We start from the raw sequence: 21228 nt of genomic DNA, 5'->3' as shown, positions 1-21228 counted from the left end.
CGATAGATCAGTGTTTTTCAACCTTTTTACACCTGTGGACCGGCAGAAATAAAAGAATTATTTTGTGGACCGGGAAACTACTAAGACTAAAATTAAAAAACCCCGTTTCCGCCCCATCTCCGCGAGCTCGGTCACCTCAGAAAAATAGACAAATACAGTGCAAAATATAAACAGCAGATATAAATTCTCAAAACTGACACGTTTTGACCACTAAATTGAAAATAAAATCATTTTTCCTACCTTTGCTGTCTGGTGATTTCATGAGTCTCTGGTTGCGTTTCCTTCTGTCTGTGTATCCTTTCTTTCATTTCTTTCTTTCTGCACTCAGGCCCAACAATTGTCCCTTTCTATTCCCTCCCTCTTTCCTTCCTATGTCCTTAGTGCCCCCAGTGCCTCCTTCCCATGTCTTTAGTGCCCCTAGTGCCTCCTTCCCATGTCTTTAGTGCCCCCAGTGCCTCCTTCCCATGTCTTTAGTGCCCCCAGTGCCTCCTTCCCATGTCTTTAGTGCCCCCAGTGCCTCCTTCCCATGTCCTTAGTGCCCTTCCAGTCTTTAGTGCCCCCAGTGCCTCCTTCCCATGTCCTTAGTGCCCTTCCAGTCTTTAGTGCCCCCAGTGCCTCCTTCCCAAGTCTTTAGTGCCCCCAGTGCCTCCTTCCCATGTCTTTAGTGCCCCCAGTGCCTCCTTCCCATGTCTTTAGTGCCCCCAGTGCCTCCTTCCCATGTCCTTAGTGCCCCTTCCTGTCTTTAGTGCCCCCAGTGCCTCCTTCCCATGTCTTTAGTGCTCCCAGTGCCTCCTTCCCATGTCCCTCTCACTGCCTTCCACACTTTGTCCCACCCCCACCCCCGAAGCCAGCCTGCCTGCCTGTCTACCTCTCTCTTTCCCTCCCTGGCCAAAGCCAGCCTGCTTGCCTGCCTACCACCTTCCTTCAATGCACCGCAAAAAAAACCCAAAAAAACCCCCAAAGCCTCGCTCCTTCCTTTCCCCTGCTCTTACTGCCCTGCCGCTACAGCTGACAGGAAGTCTTCTTTCCGACGTCAATTCTGACGTCGGAGAGGACGTTCTGGGCCAGCCAGGAAGCAATTGGTATTTTCTGACCGCAAATGACAGGGCAGCTGGAGAGTGAAGGAAATCACTCACGGTATGCTCCGACCGCCTGTTCATGTACTAAAGTCGGGTCTCGCCAATCAGGAGCTGTGTGTCAAAGCAGCTCCTGATTGTCGAGTTCCAACTTTAGAACAGGAAGAGGCGGTTGGAGCATACCATGAGTGATTTCCTTCACTCACCGGAGCTCCTGATGCCCTCTCCTGTCTCCCCTGCTAAAAACCGTATTCACGGTTTTTCAACATTCGCAGGGGTTCCTAGAACGGAACATCCGTGAATATCGGGGGCATACTGTAGATCTGAGGGTACTGAAGGAATTTAGAAATTCTAGCAGCTCTGCTGACTGACCTTTTCAATTCTTCTCTAGAATCAGGAGTGGTACCAAAGGATTGGAGAAGGATGGATGTGGTCCCTCCACACAAAAGTGGAAGAAAGGAAAAAATAGTGAATTACATGTTGATAAGTCTAACTTCTGTGTAAATAAATTAATGGAAATGTATAGTTTCTGGAATCCAGTGGATTACAAGTCCTCAGGCAACATGGATTCACTAGAGGCAGGTCTTGTCGGACAAATGATCAATTTCTTTGACTGGGTGACCAGAGAATTGCATAGAGGGAAAGCGTTAGATGTGGTATAATTAAATTTTAGCAAAGCCTTTTGATAGTGTTCTACATAACATAGAAACATAGAAAAAAGCGGCAGAAAAGGGCTATAGCCCACCAAGTCTGCCCATTCCAGGTATCCCCCCCCCTGAATTTACTCCTTTAAAGATCCCATGTGAGTATCCCATTTTTTCTTAAAATCCGTCACGCTGCTGGCCTTTATCACCTGGAGTGGGAGTCTGTTCCAGTGATCCACCACTCTTTCGGTGAAGAAGTACTTCCTGGAGTCGCCATGAAACTTCCCTCCCCTGATTTTCAGCGGAGGTCGAGGGTCCCATAAGTGTCTAATAAATAAACTGAGCACCCTCGGTACGGGCTCCAAAGTGATGGACTGGGTCAGGAACTGGTTGAGTGGAAGGTGATAGAGGGTAATGGTAAATGGAGACTGCTCTAAGGAAAGGGACGTTGCCAGTGATGTACCTCAAGTTTCAGTTCTTGGGCATGTTCTTTAACATTTTTTGTAAGCAATATTACTGAAGGGCTTTCAGGTAAGATTTGCCTCTTTGCGGATATACCAAAATCTGCAATAAACACCCCTGATGGTATGAATAACATGAGGAAAGACCTAGTGAAGCTTGAAGAATGGTCTGAAATTTGGCAGCTAAGAATGAATGCTTAGAAATGCAAGGTCATGCATTTGGGCTGCAAAAAAACCAAAGTCAACGTGTGGATGCGGCGCTGGTGTGAGGAAGAAGGATTCCACTTCGTGCGTAACTGGACAACGTTCTGGGGGAAGAGCAAGTTATTCAGGAAGGAAGGACTCCACCTCAGCAGAGATGGAACGAGGCTACTTGCAAGCAACATCAAGAGAGAAGTTGAGAAGTTTTTTAACTAGAAAGAAGGGGAAAGCCGACAGTCGACCGAGAGAGAGAGTCGATGGTTCGGGAACCAGTATACCTGTAGGATACCGTGCAGGATGATAGAGGGGAAGACTCACCAGAGGATACTGTGCAAGAAGATAGAGGAGATGACTCACTGGATCACAGGCAAGACAGACCGAAAAAGACACAAGAGGGAAGGAAATGCAAGTGTATGTACACGAACGCAAGGAGCCTAGGGACTAAGATGGGCGAATTAGAAGCTATGGCACAAAAAGATAACATCATCGGCATCACGGAAACATGGTGGACTGAGGAAAACGTCTGGGACACTGTGCTACCGGGATACAAACTATACTGCAGAGACAGAGTGGCTCAAAAAGGTGGGGGCGTTGCCATATACATCAAAGAGGGAATTGAATCTATTGGAGAGACACCACCACAACTGGTGGATAAGTTAGAGTCTCTATGGGTCAAAATTCCTGGAACAAATGGACTGGAAACGAAGATTGCCATCTTCTATCGACCCCCAGGGCAGTCAGAAGAAATTGATGGATGAGATTAAATGCAACTGCAAGGGAGGCAACTCAGTTCTCATGGGTGACTTCAACTATCCGGGGATAGACTGGAATCTAGGCACCTCCAACTGCGCTAGGGAGACCAAGTTCCTGGATGCTGTAGGCGACTGCTTCATGGAACAGCTTGTAAAGGATAGACTTACAAGATCATGAAGGGCATGGAGCAAGTGAAGAGGGACAGATTTTTCAAACTCTCAAAAACTACAAGAACAAGAGGGCACTTGGAAAAATTGAAGGGGGACAGATTCAGAACCAATGCTAGGAAGTTCTTCTTCACCCAAAGGGTGGTGGACACCTGGAATGCGCTTCCAGAAAGTGTGATACGACAGAGTACGTTACTGGGTTTCAAGAAGGGATTGGATGATTTCCTGAAGGAAAAGGGGATTGAAGGGTACAGAAAGAGGATGGGATGATTTCCTGAAGGAAAAGGGGATTGAAGGGTACAGATAGAGGATACTATACAGGTCTTGGACCTGATGGGCTGCCGCGTGAGCGGACTGCTGGGCATGATGGACCTTGGGTCTCACCCAGCAGAGGCACTGTTTATGTTCTTACAAGAGGAAATGCAATTCTGGACTTAATTCTAAATGGACTGCGAGGACCGCACAAGATGTAGAAGTAGAAGGGACGCTGGGAGGAAGCAATCATAAGAACATAAGAATTGCCACTGCTGGGTCAGACCAGTGGACCATCATGCCCAGCAGTCCGCTCATGTGGCAGCCCTCTAGTCAAAGACTAGCATCCTAACTGAGACTAGCCCTACCAGCGTACGTCCTTGTTCACCAGGAACTTGTCTAACTTTGTCTTGAATCCTTGGAGGGTGTTTTCCCCTATGACAGACTCCGGAAGAGCATTCCGGTTTTCTACCACTCTCTGGGTGAAGAAGAACTTCCTTATGTTTGTACAGAATCTATCAAGGGAAAATGCTTGAGTACCTGATTGTAAAACCGCTTAGATAACCTTGATAGGCGGTATATAAAATCCTAATAAAACTTGAAACTTGAAAACTTGTCAGTCTAGAAAAGGTATGCAGGCAGATCGATAGGCTTAAGAGCGATAAATCCCCGAGACCGGATGGCATCCATCCGAGGGTCATCAAGGAACTGAAAGGGACTATAGCTAACTGCTTCATCTAATAGCCAATCTGTCGATCAAATCGGGAAAGATTCCAGAAGACTAGAAGGTGGCGAATATTACGCCAATCTTCAAAAAAGGTTCGAGGGGAGATCCGGGAAACTACAGACCGGTGAGTCTGACCTCGGTACTGGGAAAGATGGTAGAGGCGCTGATAAAAGACCGCTTCATTGATCACCTAGACGGACACAGTCTGATGAGAACCAGCCAGCACAGTTTTAGTAAAGGCAGATCTTGCCTGACGAACTTACTGCACTTCTTTGAGGGAGTAAACGGGCGGATAGACAAGGGTGACCCGGTCATAGAAACATAGAAACTGACGGCAGAAAAGGGCCACGGCCCATCCAGTCTGCCCACACCAGTGACCCACCCCTACCTTCCCCTATGTAGAGATCCCACAAACCAATCCCATTTTGTCTTAAAATTTGGTACACTGCTGGCCTCGATTACCTGTAGTGGAAGATTATTCCAGCGATCAACCACCCTTTCGGTGAAGAAATATTTTCTGGTGTAACCATGAAATTTCCCACCCCTGAGTTTCAACGGATACCCTCTTGTTGATGTGGGACCTTTGAGAAAGAAGATGTCCTCTTCCACCTCGATACGGCCCGTGAGATATTTGAACGTCTCGATCATGTCACCCCTCTCTCTGCGTTCGACATTGTATATCTGGATTTTCAGAAGGCGTTCGACAAGGTTCCGCATGAAGGACTACTTCAGAAAACTGTGAGCCATGCAATCGAGAGTGAAATACTCATGTGGATTAAAAATTGGTTGGAGCATAGGAAACAGAGAGTAGGGGTAAATGGACAATACTCTGACTTGAAGAGTGTCACCAGCGGGGTGCCGCAGAAATCGGTGCTTGGACCCATGCTCTTCAACATCTTTATAAACGATCTGGACACTGGTACAACGAGTGAGGTGATTAAGTTTGCGGACGATACAAAGTTATTCAGAGTAGTGAAGACACAGGGGGATTGCGAAGATCTACAAAGTGACATAATCAAGCTCGAGAAATGGGCAGCGACATGGCAAATGAGGTTCAACATGGATAAGTGCAAAGTGATGCATGTCGGTAACAAAAATCTCAAACATGAATACAGGATGTCCGGGGCGGTACTTGGAGAGACCTCCCAGGAAAGAGACTTGGGAGTTCTGATTGACGTCGATGAAGCTGTCTGCACTAGTGCTGCCCGATTCGAATCGGTTCACCGATTCACTTCGGGGGAATCGATTCAAATTGATTTAAATTAAAAAAAAAAAAAAAAAAAAAAATTGGCTTCCCGATTCGGACCCTCTCCCTGCGCCCCCTAAAGCAGGAGCGGCAGCGCTGTTTTAGAGGGCGAGGATCAGTCGAAAATTGCTGCTGTCCGGCTTCCCTACTGGCCTTCCCGAAGGACTGCCCCCCCGAAAGACTGCGCCCCCTCCCCCGGGAAGGCCTCCGTGTTCCCTCTGGCTTCCCCAAACCGTTAACCTTATAGCTTCAGCCTGCAGCCGAAGATCGCGGTTACAGCGTCTTTGCAGTGCTTTGAGCCGTTTCCGCCCCTCCTCTGACGTAAGAGGCAGGATCGCGGCGGAGGAAACAGCTTAAAGCACTTTGCAAAGACGCTGTAACCGCGATCTTTGCTGCACGCTGAAGCTATAAAAGGTAAACAGTTTGGGGAGGCCAGGGGGAACACGGAGGCCTTCCCGGGGGGGGGTGCACAGTCTTTCGGGGGGAACAGGCCTTTAGGGGGGAACAGACCTTTAAGGGGGGAACAGGCCAGGGATTGTGGCATAGGCCTTCAGGGGGGACAGGCATTCCTTCAGGGGGGCAGTCTTTCAGGGGGTGGGACAGGCCTTGGAGGGGTGCAGGTCTTTAAGGGGGGGAACAGGCCTTAACGGGGGGGGGTGCAGACCTTCAAGGGGGGGGGACAGGCCTTCAAGGGGGGGGGACAGGTCAGGGATGGTGGCATAGGCCTTCAAGGAGGGGACAGGCCTTCAGGGATGGGGTAAAGGCCTTCAGGGGACAGGTATAGGCCTTCAGGGAGGGACAGACCTTCAGGGGAGGGGGGCCCTGGTGTAGAAGTACACGGAGGGAGGGAAGGGGGGTTCAAAGAGACGTGCATATGCCAGACTTTGGGGGGGAAGAAATAATGGGTCTAAAAATAGAGGAGAGAGATGGAGGACATTGGGATTTAGGGAGGGAAGGAACAGAAAGGGAGAGAAGTTAGACACAAGAGATGGTGTGGAGGGGGATAGAGATACTGGATAGGAGGGTAGTTGGGAAAAGAAAGGGAGAGATGGTGGACCCTGGGGTGGTGGGGATGAAAGGGTAGTTAAGAGGTGGATCTGTGGATGGAGACAAAAAAAAAAGAAAGATGCCAGACCTCTGGGGGAGGGAAGGGAAACAGAAGGGGAGGACAGAGATGGCAGATGGATGGTTAGCACGGAGAAAGAAGAAAGAAGGAGACCCTGGCAAGCAAGTTATCAGAAGACAACCAGAGCCTGGGACCAACAAGATTTGAATAATGACCAGACAACAAAAGGTAGAAAAACTAATTTTCCATTTTGTGATTACAATGTGTCAGATTTGAAATTTGTATCCTGCCAGAGCTGATATTAGACCGCAAACGAGAGCTAGGATTTAACAGAGAGAGGAAAAGTCTTTTTTGTTTGTTTATTTTGTTTACACCACAGCGCCAGTGTGGTTAGAAGGCAAAGGGGGTGAAGAGGCTATAAAATAAACCCACCGGGATGTTTGAAAATAAATAAATAAATAAACACCCAATTGGCCAGGAAAATCGAATCGAAAAACCAATTCAGTAGGCTGAATCGAATCAAATCAAAATTTTTTTTCCTGAATTGGGTAGCACTAGTCTGCACAATGTGCTGTCAAGTTTCAAGTTTAATGTTTTTTTTGATTAATCGCTTAATCATATTTCTAAGTGATGAACAGTTTAAAATTACATTTGGTGGGAAACAATACAATACAAAATTTTTATATAATGACATTAGGGATTGAAGTTTAACTTAACATACTCATAACACTAGGTAAAAGGGGATGTGAAATACAAATCAATATAGGAAAGTAGAAACAAAAAGGGAAAAGTACAAAAGGTAAACAAATAAAAGGTAAAATATTATAAGATAAAAAATAGTTTGGCCTATGGATTATTAAAATTAGTTATCAAAGGCATCTTTGAAGAGAAATGTTTTTAAATTACTTTTGAATTTTCCAAGTTCCTGTTCTTCCCTTAAATACATTGGAAGGGCATTCCAAGTCTGTGGTGCGGTAACCAAAAAAATAAATTGCCGTCTTGTATTAATAACCTTCAACGAAGGAATAGTTAGTAAATTCTGTTCATTAGATCGCAAAGCTCTATTTGGAGAATATGGAATTAATAATTTATATATAAATGCTGGGGTTTTATTACAAAGAGATTTGAAAGTCAGTATGCAAAGTTTATATGTTATCCGATGGATAACTGGAAGCCAGTGTGCGGTTTTTAGAAGCGGTGTTACATGGTCAAACTTTCTGGATTTGGTTATAAGCTTAATGGAAGCATTTTGAATGATTTGAAGACGCTTTGGCGGCAAAAAGGGCAAACAGAATGCTAGGAATGATAAAGAAGGGGATCATGAACAGATCGGAGAAGGTTTATCATGCCGTTGTATCGGGCCATGGTGCGTCCTCACCTGGAGTACTGCATCCAGCACTGGTTAACGTACATGAAGAAAGACACGGTACTACTCGAAAGGGTCCAGAGAAGAGCGACTAAAATGGTTAAGGGGCTGGAGGAGTTGCCGTACAGTGAGAGATTAGAGAAACTGGGTCTCTTTTCCCTTGAAAAGAGGAGACAGAGGGGGGACATGATCGAAACATTCAAAATATTGAAGGGAATAAACTTAGTAGATAAAGACAGACTGTTCACCCTCTCCAAGGTAGAGAGAACGAGAGGGCACTCCCTAAAGTTGAAAGGGGATAGATTCCATATAAACGTAAGGAAGTTCTTCTTCACCCAGAGTGGTGGAGAGCTGGAATGCTCTTCTGGAGTCTGTTGTAGGGGAAAATACCCTCCAGGGTTTCAAGACTAAGCTGGACAAGTTCCTGCTAAACTGGGACGTACGCAGGTGAGGCTGGACTCATTTTAGAGCACTGGTCTTTGACCCGGGGGCCGCCACGTGAGCGAACTGCTGGGCACGATGGACCACTAGTCTGACCCAGCAGCGGTAATTCTTATGTTCTTAACAGGTAAGAACATAATTTTTCCACCTCTATCGTATCTCCCCCTCCCGCCTTTCCTCCAATGTACATACATATTGAGTTCTTTAAGTCTGTCCCCACATGCCATATGACGAAGACCACGGAAAAATTATGTTCTTACCTGTTAATTTTCTTTCCCTTAGACGCAGCAGATGAATCCAGAGACCAATGGGATAGCACACATCTACCAGCAGGCGGAGATAGAGAAACTGATTAACAGGTGGTCCCATTGGCTGGCACTCCTCCTGTATCTCCAGTATAGCTCCTTGCCCAAGCATCCGTAACCATCAATAGGCATAGCATGGAAAAAAACACAAACTTCTTTCCCATAACAAATCTCAAAAGGCAATAATACAGAATACAACCCTCAATAATAACAAACTTAGAAAGTTGCAAAAGAAAAAAACGACAGACAATATCCAGAAAGGGTGGGGCCCTGGATTCATCTGCTGCGTCTAAGGGAAAGAAAATTAACAGGTAAGAACATAATTTTTCCTTCCCTAGCAACAGCAGCAGATGAATCCAGAGACCAATGGGATGTAGCAAAGCAATTCTCAATCTGGGTGGGAAGCAAACGCCGCCTCCGCAAAAACCGACGCACTTCTACCGCATGCGCCCCCACATCCAACCAGTAATGCTGAGAAAGCACTCTTTGAAGACCAAGTAGCCGCGAGACAAAACTCCTCCAAGGAAAAAAACCTCTGGACCGAGTCCAAGAAGTAGCCATCACTCTGATGGAATGGTCATGAAGTTCTTTCGCCAACCGCTTCCCTGCCATCAAGCAAGCGTAAAGAATGTCCTCCTGGACCCATCGAGTGATGGAGGCTTTGGACGCCGCCATATATTTGAGGCGTCCCTTGAAGAATACAAAAAGGTGATCTAAACAACTAAAAGTCATTAGAAACCTTGCTCGCGGAGAACGCTACGCACTTTCAAAAAATGCAGTGAATAAAAGCATGTCTCCCCATTTCTCCTCCCAGGAAGAAGGAAGGAAAAGGGAGCGTGTCATAAAAGAAAGGATGACTCATCCTTAGAAAGAATTGTGGTGGCTGCTGAGGCGGCAATCCAAGATGGCTGCTGAGGCAAGTTGCTGAGCAGACGCTGAAGCGGACAACAATTGTTAGCTCATTTCGGAGCATTTCCTTGATAAAATTTTCCAAACATGCCGAAAAGGAGGGGAAGGAGCACTGGTGGAGCCTCACAGCGCTCCGGAACACCTACCTCCGGTAACATTGAAGTGCTGCTTAGGCGAATGCAGGGCATCAAGACATCATCGGGGACGTCGCAGTTAGAGACACTCCAGGCAAACGGATTGGAGGCGTCTCAGCGAAGTTTTGAGACCATGCTGAGCCCCGACGTTAGACCGCCTCCTTTGCACCCCCGAGCAACCAGCTCCCCAGAGGTTGAGAGCCTACCGGAAGTCGGCATGCGTTCTCCCCTAGAGGCTTCGCGGAGCTGTGTGGGGGAAGCCGACTCGGGCTCACAGGCTATCCAGGAGAGCCCGAGTATGGACGGGGCTGCTGTAACAACAGATTCTGGACCTACCCAGGCAAGTGGAAGTGGAGGAGAATTCTTGGCTGGTAAGCATAAACTTTCACATTTACATTTGCAATATCCTACCATAGTTAAACCCCAAGAAGTCACTTTGGACGCTTTGTGGGATCTGGTAGCCAATTTGGTGAAGACAATGAATATTCAACAAGTGCAAGTGGAGGGGAGGATAACAGAACATGAAAAGGAAATTATTCTGCTAAAACAAGATATTGGTGACTCTAAGTTATCTGTAGATAGTATTAAAAGTGAATTAAAATCTTCCAAACAACTTCAAGAAACTTTAATTAAAGATAATCTGAATTTAAGAAGGAAGATTGAGACATTTGAAAATTTTTCAAGAGGTAACAATATCAGATTGATTAATTTTCCAAGAATTACAACAATTACTCCTCGTGAGATGTTAAAACGATACCTGTTGGAAATACTGGAAGTTCCTGAAGGCTCATTACCTCCATTTATACAGGTCTACTATTTACCCAAGAAAAATTTAATTCAACAACAGGAAAATAGCCAAGGACCAATAGATGTATCAACTTTATTGGATTTATCTGATAGAGAAATGGCTACCCCGGCAACATTGGTAGCAACTTTAGCTTTAACGATGGACAAAAACTGGATTTTGAGACTTTTCTTTAAAAATAGATTAAAGGAATTCTTGGGACTTAAGATACAAATGTTCCCAGACTTGGCTAGAGACACACAAAAGTGAAGAAAAGAATTTCTTATGTTAAAGCCAGGAATTATAGCTCTTGGAGCAACTTTTTACCTTCGTTATCCTTGCAAATGTATCCTATATAATAAAAGGTTAGTGGCGCATGCGCTTTTAAAAAAGCGTGATTACTGCGGCCGTGGTGTGTGATCCGTGGCCGTGTTCCATTTTAAAACCCGGCCAATGATCACTCTGGCCACTCCCCTCCTCCCGCCCTCACCAACCCGAAGGAAGCTCAGCAGACCTGCCGCCCTCACCTCACCAAGCTGGACCATACCTCCTGCCCTCGCTCACCGCTACTGTCGCTGCCGCTAATCCTCCTATTCGGGGCAGCCTGCAATCGTGGCCGGCTTTGGCGGGTCTCGCGGGCCGCTTTCCAGCCTCGGTGGCACGTTCCCTCTGATGCACGGGATCGCGTCGGGGGGGAGCGTGCTTCCGGGTTGGGGAGCGGCCTTCGAAGTTCGCTGGGGCCGGCCACCATGATCGCGGCCTACTTTGAAAAGGAGCAGGCCAGGTAAGCAGGGGCCAGAGGGAGAGGGAAAAGGGCCATGAAGAGATAGGGAGAGGGAAAAGGGGCTGCTTTGGGGGGAAGGTGTGCTGGGGACAGACAGTTTTGCTCTGGGGGCAGACAGAAGGGGCCATGGAGAGACAGGGAGAAGGAAAGGGGGGCTGCTTTGGGGGAGGGGTGTGCTGGGGGGAGACAGAAGGGGCCATGGAGAGATAGGGAGAGGGAAAGGGGGCTGCTTTGGGTGGGAGGTGTGTGCTGGGGGCAGACAGCTTTGCTCGGGGAAGGGGGGGGAGACAGAAGGACACAGATAGCAGCCAAGGAGAGAGATAAAGAAACACAGACAGACAGACACTATTCTAGCACCCGTTAATGAAACGGGCTTAAAGACTAGTCATGCAATATAATTCTCAAAAACATGTTTTCTTTGAGCCCTACCAGCTGACTTCTTGCCTCTCTGTATCTCGGCTTGAGAAGGAAAAGAAAGGAGGAGTATAGAAGAATTTAGATGCCCATATCAGTTTAACGTATCATTTTGCCTTAGTTATTATTTCCTAATTTCCGTTTTATATATTACATTTTGGATCTTTTGTGGACTTGAGCTGATTTAAGTTAAATTAATATCTTTGAATTTATTTTATTACTGGATTTCTTGACTTAAAAGCTTTCTGTACAAGTATATCTTGATTTGTATTTTTGAAAATTAATAAATAAATAAAAATAAAAGAAAGAATTGTGGTACCGTTCGAACTGATACCCCAGATTTTGGAAATCAGAAATAGGAATCCCCGCTGAACAAGGCCTGCAACTCGGAAAACTGCAGAGCCGAAGCCATGGCCACATGAAACCCCGTGTTCAACAGCACAAGGAGGAAATGAAGCCTTCGGTAAACTGTGAAGAAGTACCTGAAGATTGTAATCCGGACAGGGCTTTCTAAGATGTGTCAAATATACCGTACTCCATTTAGGAACTGAACTACATGAAGCTGAGAAGTTATCGAAGAGCAATATACCTAGCCCTTGTAACAAGCTAAGAATGGCACTTGAAGCTGAAGGGAATTGAACGCTAAGCCCTCAGCAATACACCTGTGCCAAAAAGGAACTCTGGAAGGGTGCAAATGTTGAGAAGTATCCAAGAAAGGAAAAACCTCCAAAAGGAAGCAGAAGCCACAGGTGAAGACGTCTGTAGCGCCTGGATAAGAGAAGAAACAACCTGCTTCGCATAACCCTTACACGTCAGTCATGACTTCTCAAAAGCTAGGTCGTAATACCAAAGTAGTACGAATATCCATGTTGATCGGACCCTAGGTGAGCAAATCCGGAGATACCAGGAAACTTCTTAGTCTGGCTGTTGAAAGACTCATCAGATCCGCATAGCAAGGATGGCGCAGCCAAGCCAGAGATTCTACAAATACTGTGCCCGGAAAGCGATCTTGAGATGGCAAATCCAAGCCATCATCAGCCAGGGGAAAACACTGAAAAAGAGAAACCAGAGGTGAGAAAGAAGCCACGCTGTTACCCCCTCTAACTCCCACTCCCTGTGCCCGCCGAAGAAGCTAGGAAGCACTGAAATGTGAGACGAGGCCATGAGGTCTAGTTCCAGGAGATCTCACGTCCATAAAAAGAGCTAGAACGCCTGAGCCAAAATTCCCAATATCCAGGATGTAGAAGATGTCACTATTTACACTTTCTAGAGCGTACACAGTGCTGTACACTGTAACATCCAATAAATGGGCCATGCTCACATTTCGCGGAGAGAAAGACTATCCAAACTCTTTTCCTGACCCTTAACATGATCTGCCAACAGAAGAGAAAGATAAGGGTCCACCCATTGAAGTAGAACTGTACCTGGCAACTGAATACATCACCTACTGCCCAAGCTGTAGAGAAATACCCCCATCATAATACTGACTGAAAGGACCCTCAGCGGCATTCCGGAAGAATGGTCTGAAGCTCCAGAAAGGTAGCCTGATCATGCTCAAGAGTAGAAGAATGAACAAGTACTGAGTCGCCTCTTAAGACCAGACTCCTGGAGCTGAGTATGGAAGGCACCAAGCCCCCCCAACCCGACAGCCTGGGATGTTTGGTGGCCATGAGCTAGTCCAGCAAAGATCGAGGCATGTCTTTGAAAAGAGAAATCTCGCTGAGCCACCAAATCATACAGAGCGATGCACGAGGAGCCTACCAAATAATTGGAGCCCTGAGATATCGGGAACCACCGGAACAAAAGCGACTGCTGTAGCGTTATAATGGGAAAGCAAGCTGAAGTTCCCAGTGGAGTCAGCAACATGGATCCTATAACCTATACAGAATCCCATACTCTGGGTCATGGTGACCAAAGAAGAATGCAAACCTGAGACTGTAACCCATCGCCCTAGTCTCTGGGAAGAAACACATTTCTCTCCTATATGAATAAAAACATCTCCCCGATATACCTATAAATAGTACAGGAGAAAAGAGCGCTGTACACATTCGAAGATTCATGTCCAAAGAACTGAGGAAAAGAAACCACCCTTTTCGTGTCATTCAAATGACCCGACTGGAAGACGTCCGAATCAAGCAGTCAGTCAAGAAGAAATTAGGTGAATCACCTGGTAGCGCCAAAACGGTACCATCACCCACATTTTCTAAAATGTTCTTGAAGCCTTGGGTAGGTGAAATGGCATGTGCCAAAACCGAAAGCGCTGCTCAAAAAGAGGCAAGCAAACCTAGTGCCGATTCGGAGTCCATAGGGAAAATGTAAATATTCTCCCAGTTTTTCTGCAGAAATGTGTTATTCTGAGAAACTAATTCAGCAGAATGGGATCCAGCCTGCCCAATGCCCCCGTCTTGGGCACCATGCAGTAAGTGGAACAACGTCCCTTAGTTCCCAAAGAACTACAAGAACTGCCCTGAGGACCAGTAACACTGAAAAGGGAAACACAAAACAGAGAGACTCCAAGAACGAACTGGAAACCTGAGGAGGATGCAAAGTTGCAAGCATCCTGAAAAATCTTCACAGCCCCCTGACCTGACATTATAGCGTCTTCTCCCTCATGAGAAAGCCTGAAGGGTCATTGGAAGAATTCAAGATCCCCTCAGAATGAAGTGCAGAAGGTCAGGGAATGGCAGGATGAGAACTGTAGGATCTGCAAGAAGATTCTCCTAGGAAAAATCAAATTTCACAATGAAAATAGGAATATACTGGAACCATGAAAACAGTACTAACGCCATGCAACATGAGCGAAATACGTACAGTGGTACCTCGGTTTACGAGTGCACCGGTTTGCGAGTGTTTTGCAAGACGAGCAAAACATTCGCAAAATCGGCACCTCGGAAACCGAGCGCGCTTCGATTTGCGAGCGCCCCCCTTGCGAACCGGCACCCTCCCCCCCACGATCCGGCACACCCCCCCCCCCCCGCCACCATCGGGCACACCCCCCCGCCGCGACCTGAGGTCCCCCAACCCACCCGAACCCTCTTCTTACTTTTCTTTAGCCTCGGCAGCGGCACCGGCACCAGCATGTCCTGTGCATGGTGCCAGTGCCTGAAGATCTGTTTCCTGTGCTGGGCCTTGAGAGTTCACGTTCGACGTGAGAATTCACGTTCGACGTGAACTCTCAGGCCTTGCACAGGAAGCAGATCTTCAGGCACCGGCACCACACACAGGACATGCTGGTGCCGCTGCGGAGGCTAAAGAAAAGTAAGAAGAGGGTTCGGGTGGGTTGGGGGGACCTCAGGTCGCGGCGGGGGGGTGCCCGATGGCGGCAGGAGGGGTGCCCGATGGCGGCGGGGGGTGCCGGATCGCGGGGGGGAAGGTGCCGGTTCGCGGGGGGGGGGGGGGGAAGTGGGGGGTGGAAACATATCAAAGCAAGTTTCCCTTACTTCCTACGGGGAAACTTGCTTTAATATACGAGCATTTTGGATTACGAGCATGCTCCTGGAACGGATTATGCTCGTAATCCAAGGTACCACTGTATGTCCTTTAAAGTGAATACGTACTAGACTCAATCAAGATGCTGCATCTACCGCCTCGTGGAAAACAACAGCATCCTTACAGGTATCAGACAAAGCTCACATCGCTAATGAGAGCTGCAGGGATGAGGCTAACAGCCACATAGCGCGTGAACCTCCGCGGGTTTGATAGAATAGGTAACTGGCTCCTGGTTAAAAGGAGCTGTACAGATGTTCCTGTCTGGTCGGGGGGCCCGTCTAGCATGTGCCATGAGAAAATGGCGACAGGAGAAACCAGCGTGATAAGCATGGAAATCTGAAGTCCAGGCCCCCTCAGAAATAGAGAAAGAGAGTCCTGGCCGCAGGAAGATGCACAGTGTCATTATGCCCACAGAGACAGCCCGAACTTGGAAACTGTTTGTACTACCTTTAGGCATATATATCCTGTGACACTACTAGACACATGCAGCTCAGCACAGAGGCCCAAATAAGGATAGTTACCAACAGACAAAGGCTCAATCTGCAGGGACCCCAAGAGAGACAATGAGATACTTGTGTGAAGTACAGGGCACTTACTGCTGATCTCACCGTGCCGTGAGTTGCCGTATGTCGCCCCCAGTCCGGAGACAAACCAAGACTGGGTGACCTAGCACAGGTCAGAGTCTCTCTGGTAAACCCCTTGAGTGCTAACCCCAGAGTCCGATTAAACAAGCAGCTTCCTTCAAGGGAGTACAGCAGGAACACAGACATAGACATATAAATCTGCCCAAGCTTGTCCCAAAGTGGTGAAACACATACAACTTGTCTGAACCGGAAAGGAGAGAAACACCGGCATACCCTGACCAAAGTCAGCTGGAAACAAACTACCGGAACGCTGCAGCTCTCCTGCCATCGCCGGAGACCCAAGCACACGCCTGATTCTCGCTGACACGTGGTTGCTGCATCAACGCTCCTAAAAACATAGTCGGATTCAAGCCCCGCAAAATTTACCCTGTCACGGCTTGCATAGAAAGAAAATCAGACTCGGGGAATAACCAGAAGAATGGCCCACAGCGCCAAAAAAAACATGTCCCATCTCATGCGCGCTGATATAAACCGGCACCTGCAGAATCATCTGCACATGGCCGTGACAAACACCGATGAAAGAGAGCCTCAGAATAAACAGGACTACTGCTGCACTGAAACCCAACAATGAGAACAAGACCCTCTAGCAATGGAGGGAGGGTGAGGCAGGGACCTGGGGGGGGCCCAGGTGTAACCCCTAAAGCCAGCACCATTCAGCCGGACACCCCTGTCTCACTGAAGAGAAAATCTCAACAGGAGAAATAGCATTGCCAGCTCACTGAAGAGAAACCTCAACAGGAGGAACAGAATGGCAGTCTCACTGAAGAGAAACCTCAACAGGAGAAAATAATTTTCCAGTCACAGCCAGAATTCAGGAGCTAGTTGAATAGCGACCTTTTCCTGCTGGGAGATAGAGAATACTGGAGATACAGGAGGAGTGCCAGCCAATGGGACCACCTGTTAATCAGTTTCTCTATCTCTGCCTGCTGGTAGATGTGTGCTATCCCATTGGTCTCTGAATTCATCTGCTGCTGTTGCTAGGGAATGACCATTTTAGTAGTCTTTCTCTGGGCCAACTCCATGCTGTTTACACTTCTCCCTCCGAATCCACGGTTTCAGTATCCACGGATTTGGTTATTCGTGATTTTTTTGGGATAAAGGAAAGGCTGCATACTGGACCTTACCTGGTGGTCTAGTGGGCTTTCGGGGCAGGAGCGATCTTCCTACACTCCTGCCCCATGCAGACCACTCATACAAAATGGCTGCAGGAAGTTCCCGTCGTAGTCTCGAGAGACTACGGGAACTCATGGCAGCCATTTTGTATGAGTGATCTGCACGGGGCAGGAGCGTAGGAAGATCGCTCCTGCCCCGAAAGCCTACTAGACCACCAGGTAAGGTCCAGGATGCCGGGTGAGGGTCAGAGCCGTTAAGCAAAGAAACCAGCGCGCTGTGGTTTTCCAAATACAGTACAAATAATCGCCGCCTCCCACGCCCCATGCGCTTAGGCCCGCCTTCCAAGCCCACTGGAGGGTAGAGCTGTCAGTCAGGTCGCACTTCTGTCCTCCTACAGGATAGTTTGTTGAATAAGAGCTAAGGAGATAAAAAATGGTTACACTTCTCCCTCCGAATTTGCAAGGTAAGATCCAGGATGCTGGGGGAAGGCGGGGGTGGGTCAGAGCTGGCCCAAATGATATTCGCAAATTTTCAATATTCGCAGGCCAGCTCTGCCCCTATCCCCCGCAAATATTGAGGGAGAAGTGTATATCTTTTGAAAGTACGGTCTCCAGAATTGTACACAGTCTTATTCAGGGGCATCACAATACCTCCTTTTTCCTACTGGTTATACATTCTCCCTATGCATCCTTCCAGATTTTGCCGCTTTCTTTTCAATCTATTTGGCCACCTTAACATCATCACAAACTATCAAACTCAAGACCCATTCTTTCGTGCACAAAAGTCCTTCACCTCCTTTAGACCAGTGGTCTCAAAAATAAACCCTTTGCAGGACCACATTTTGGATTTGTAGGTACTTGGAGGGCCGCAGAAAAAATAGTTAATGTCTTATTAAAGAAATGAAAATTTTGCATGAGGTAAAACTCTTTATAGTTTATAAATCTTACCCCCCAGAGGCCTGCATGTTCCTCCCTTCTTTGCAGCATCACTTTTTCAACCTGTTTGGCCACCTTAAAATCATCACATACAATCACACCCAAGTCTCGTTCTTCTGTCGTGCACATAATTTCTTCACCCTCTAAACTGCACTGTTCCCTCGGGTTTTTGCAGCCCAAATGCATGACCTTGCATTTCTTAGCATTAAATTTTAGCTGCCAAATTTTAGACCATTCTTCAAGCTTCGCCACGTCTTTCTTCATGTTAGTCATACCACCTGGATCATAAAGTTCCTAAACAATCTTCTAAATCTGTGCCAACTTTGGGCCAAAAAGAGCAAAACAGTTCTCACACCCATACCAAAATCGCAAAATTCTGACTTATCCATCCCCTCAAACTACAGACGTTTTTCGATTCGATTTGGCCCACTGAATTGATTTTTCAATTCAATTCACTTTTTCTGCCCAATGGGTTTATTTTGAAGCCTTTTCACCTACTCCACCCCTCTTTGCCCGCTCCAATCCCATGCTGGTGCTGTGGTGCAAACAAAAAAGACTTTTCCTCTGTTAGGTCCTAGCTCACACTCACTGTCTAACACCAGCTCTGGCAAGATACACATTTCAAATCTAACCTACTGTAATTTTATTATTCAAATCATGTTGGTCCCAGGCTCTGGTTTCTGTTTTGTCTTCTGTTAACTTGCTCGCCAGGGTCTCCTGCCCATTTGACATTTTCTTCTTTTTCTGTGCTCACCATTCATCTTCCATCTCTGTACCTTCCCTTCCACTGCCATATCCAATATTTTTGTTTCTTTCCCACTACCATCTCTCTCTCTCCCTGCCTTGTGCCCTGGGTCAAACCTCTCTGTTCCCCTTCATGCAGTATCTCTCTCTTCCTCCCCTCTATTATCATGTGCAACATTTCTTTCTCTCCCCAAGCACCATCTCTCCCTGCTCTTCACCCTATATCCAACATTTCTCTCTCTCTCTTCTCCATGCATGTCTCCCTCCCTTCCACCATATGCAGGATTTCTCCTTCTCACCCCTTTCTACCTGTTGCATCTCTCCCTTCCTCTCCTCTACCCCATGTCCAACATTTCTTCCTCTCTCCTCTCTTCCCCTTGCGCAGCAGCATTCCCTCCCTCCTGATTTTTTTTTGTTTTTTAAAATAAATCGATTCGAATTGGCAAATCAGGCAGTACTACTATAAATCTATAGCAGGAATCCCCATACTTACCAAACTCCTAGAAACTCATGTAATGTAAGCATCTCACATTCTACATGGAACAGTACTCTAGTCCACAGTTCTTCAACCGCCGGTCCGCGGACCGGTGCCGGTCCGCAGAAAATTCCTGCCGGTCCGCGCAGGGCCGGCGAGATGGACGCTGTTAAATTTCCTGCCCTGGTGGTGTTCGGGGAAATCTGTTCCGCCCAGCCTCGGGCGATCAAGACAGGCTGCTGACGTCGGGCATTCCCTCTGAGTCTCGCCTATGCGGAAACAGGAAGTTGAAAAAATAGGCGGGACTCAGAGAGGGAAGGTCCCGACGTCGGAAGCCTGTCTTGATCGCTGCCCCTGCCGAGTCGCCGAAGAGGGCCGCGGGGAAGCGGCAAGTAGAAGGGAGATGCGCGGTGGTCAGCGTGCGCGGTGGGGGCAGCGTGTAGATTGGGGCCATCAGCAGCGTCTGTGCTGAGAGTCTGCCCACGTGCAGGATGCGGCGGATAGGGGCCTCCGGCTCGTCTTGGGCGGCAGGGCCTGCGGTGCAAAGTTTTTGCCGGCTTGGGGGGGGGGGGGGGTTGCGAATGTGCAGGGAGCCTTCAACAGTGGCTGTCTCCTCTCCTAGCAGCTCTATACTTACCAGGGCAGTGATTCACTTTGGCAACTTTACCTTCCTCAGAGGCAGCAACGACTTAAGGCTGCCTAAGGAAATCACTGCTGCAGGCAAGTACTGAGAGCTGCTGGATGGAGAGGAAGCCACTGTTGGAAGCTGGGAAGCTGCTGGATAAAGGGAGAGCTGCCACTGCACCTGGAGGTAGAAAGAGAGATGCTGCTGGGAGGGGAAGAGGGAAAGGGATGGTTAGAGAGTTACTGTTGGATAGGGGGGAGGAGGGAAGGGAGAAGGAAAAAAGGAAGGAAACAGCTGGCAGGGAGATTAGAGGAGGGAAAGGGGAGAGACAGGAATGAGAAAGTAGAGAGAGATTGATGCTGGAAAGGGGATCAGCAGAGAAATGAGAGAGGGATAAATGTGCTAGATCTGGTGTAGGAGAGATAAAAATGAAGAAAGCAGTGAAGCTGGAATGAATGATGTAAAAAGGAGAGAGGAGGCACAGGCTGGATGGAAAGGAGAGAGGGGCATAGAAAGAAGTCAGATACATATGGAAGGAGGAGAGGCCAGACAGTGGATGGAACGGGCAGACGCTGGAAGGAAGAGTGGAAAGAAGATGAAAGCAGAGACCACAAAAGGTAGAAAAAAATCATTTTATTTCTATTTTGTCATTACAATATATCAGATTTGAAATATATATCCTGCTACTGCTAGAGACATAACTGGGGACTGCAAAGCCTAACACTATTTCTATCATGTGTGACTGCAGTATTCTGTTAGCATGATATTTCTGTGTAGCATTCTGTAATAATTTGGCTTGTTCAGTTTTCTTGATAGTAGAGGGGATATATGTGAAGGGGAGGGGAGACAGGGGTTTTGTTGGTCCTTGCTCTGAATATTTATATTTATAAAATGACAATTGTACAGAATATTGTTTCTTTTTATACTTTAATAAAATACGTTCAATATAAAATCATAACTGAGGCTTGTGCAGATGGGATCAGATGGTTTGTGGGGACCGAGCTTGCGGAGACGGGCGAAAATGTGTTTTTTTATTTCGGTCTTAGTAGTTTGCCGGTCCACAAAATAATTCTTTTATTTCTGCCGGTCCACGGGTGTAAAAAGGTTGAAGAACACTGCTCTAGTCTACATCCCTCTCAGTTTGAATTCCGACCGCAGCATTGCATTGAACTCCTTCATTAACCCTTACCACAATACACGCCAATAAGTTGCCCTCATTCAATTTGACATCTCCGTAGCCTTCGATTCTGTAAACCACAACCTTTTTCTAATAAAACTTACTGAAATTGGAATTACGGGCATCACACTTAGCTTTTTTAACGACTTCCTAGAAAGAAGAGAATACCTTGTCCAGAAAGATGGAGTCTTCTCCAACAGCTGGAAAGCATTCTGTGTAGTACCCCAGGGTACTCCCCTCTCCCCAAAACTGTTCAACCTATTCATAAGCTCTCTCAATAACATTACATTCGTCAA

General features: G+C 47.2%; 1 protein-coding gene across 4 annotated transcripts in view; it reads right to left on the bottom strand.

Moving 5' to 3' along the window:
- Positions 1 to 21228, bottom strand: part of ZBTB5 (zinc finger and BTB domain containing 5) — a 37073-nt gene that overhangs the window by 11962 nt on the left and 3883 nt on the right. The gene's annotated exons all lie outside the window — the stretch shown is intronic.

The sequence above is a fragment of the Geotrypetes seraphini genome, chromosome 1, assembly GCF_902459505.1.
Source record: "Geotrypetes seraphini chromosome 1, aGeoSer1.1, whole genome shotgun sequence".
NCBI lineage: Eukaryota > Metazoa > Chordata > Amphibia > Gymnophiona > Dermophiidae > Geotrypetes > Geotrypetes seraphini.
This window is presented reverse-complemented; position numbering and strand designations above follow the sequence as displayed.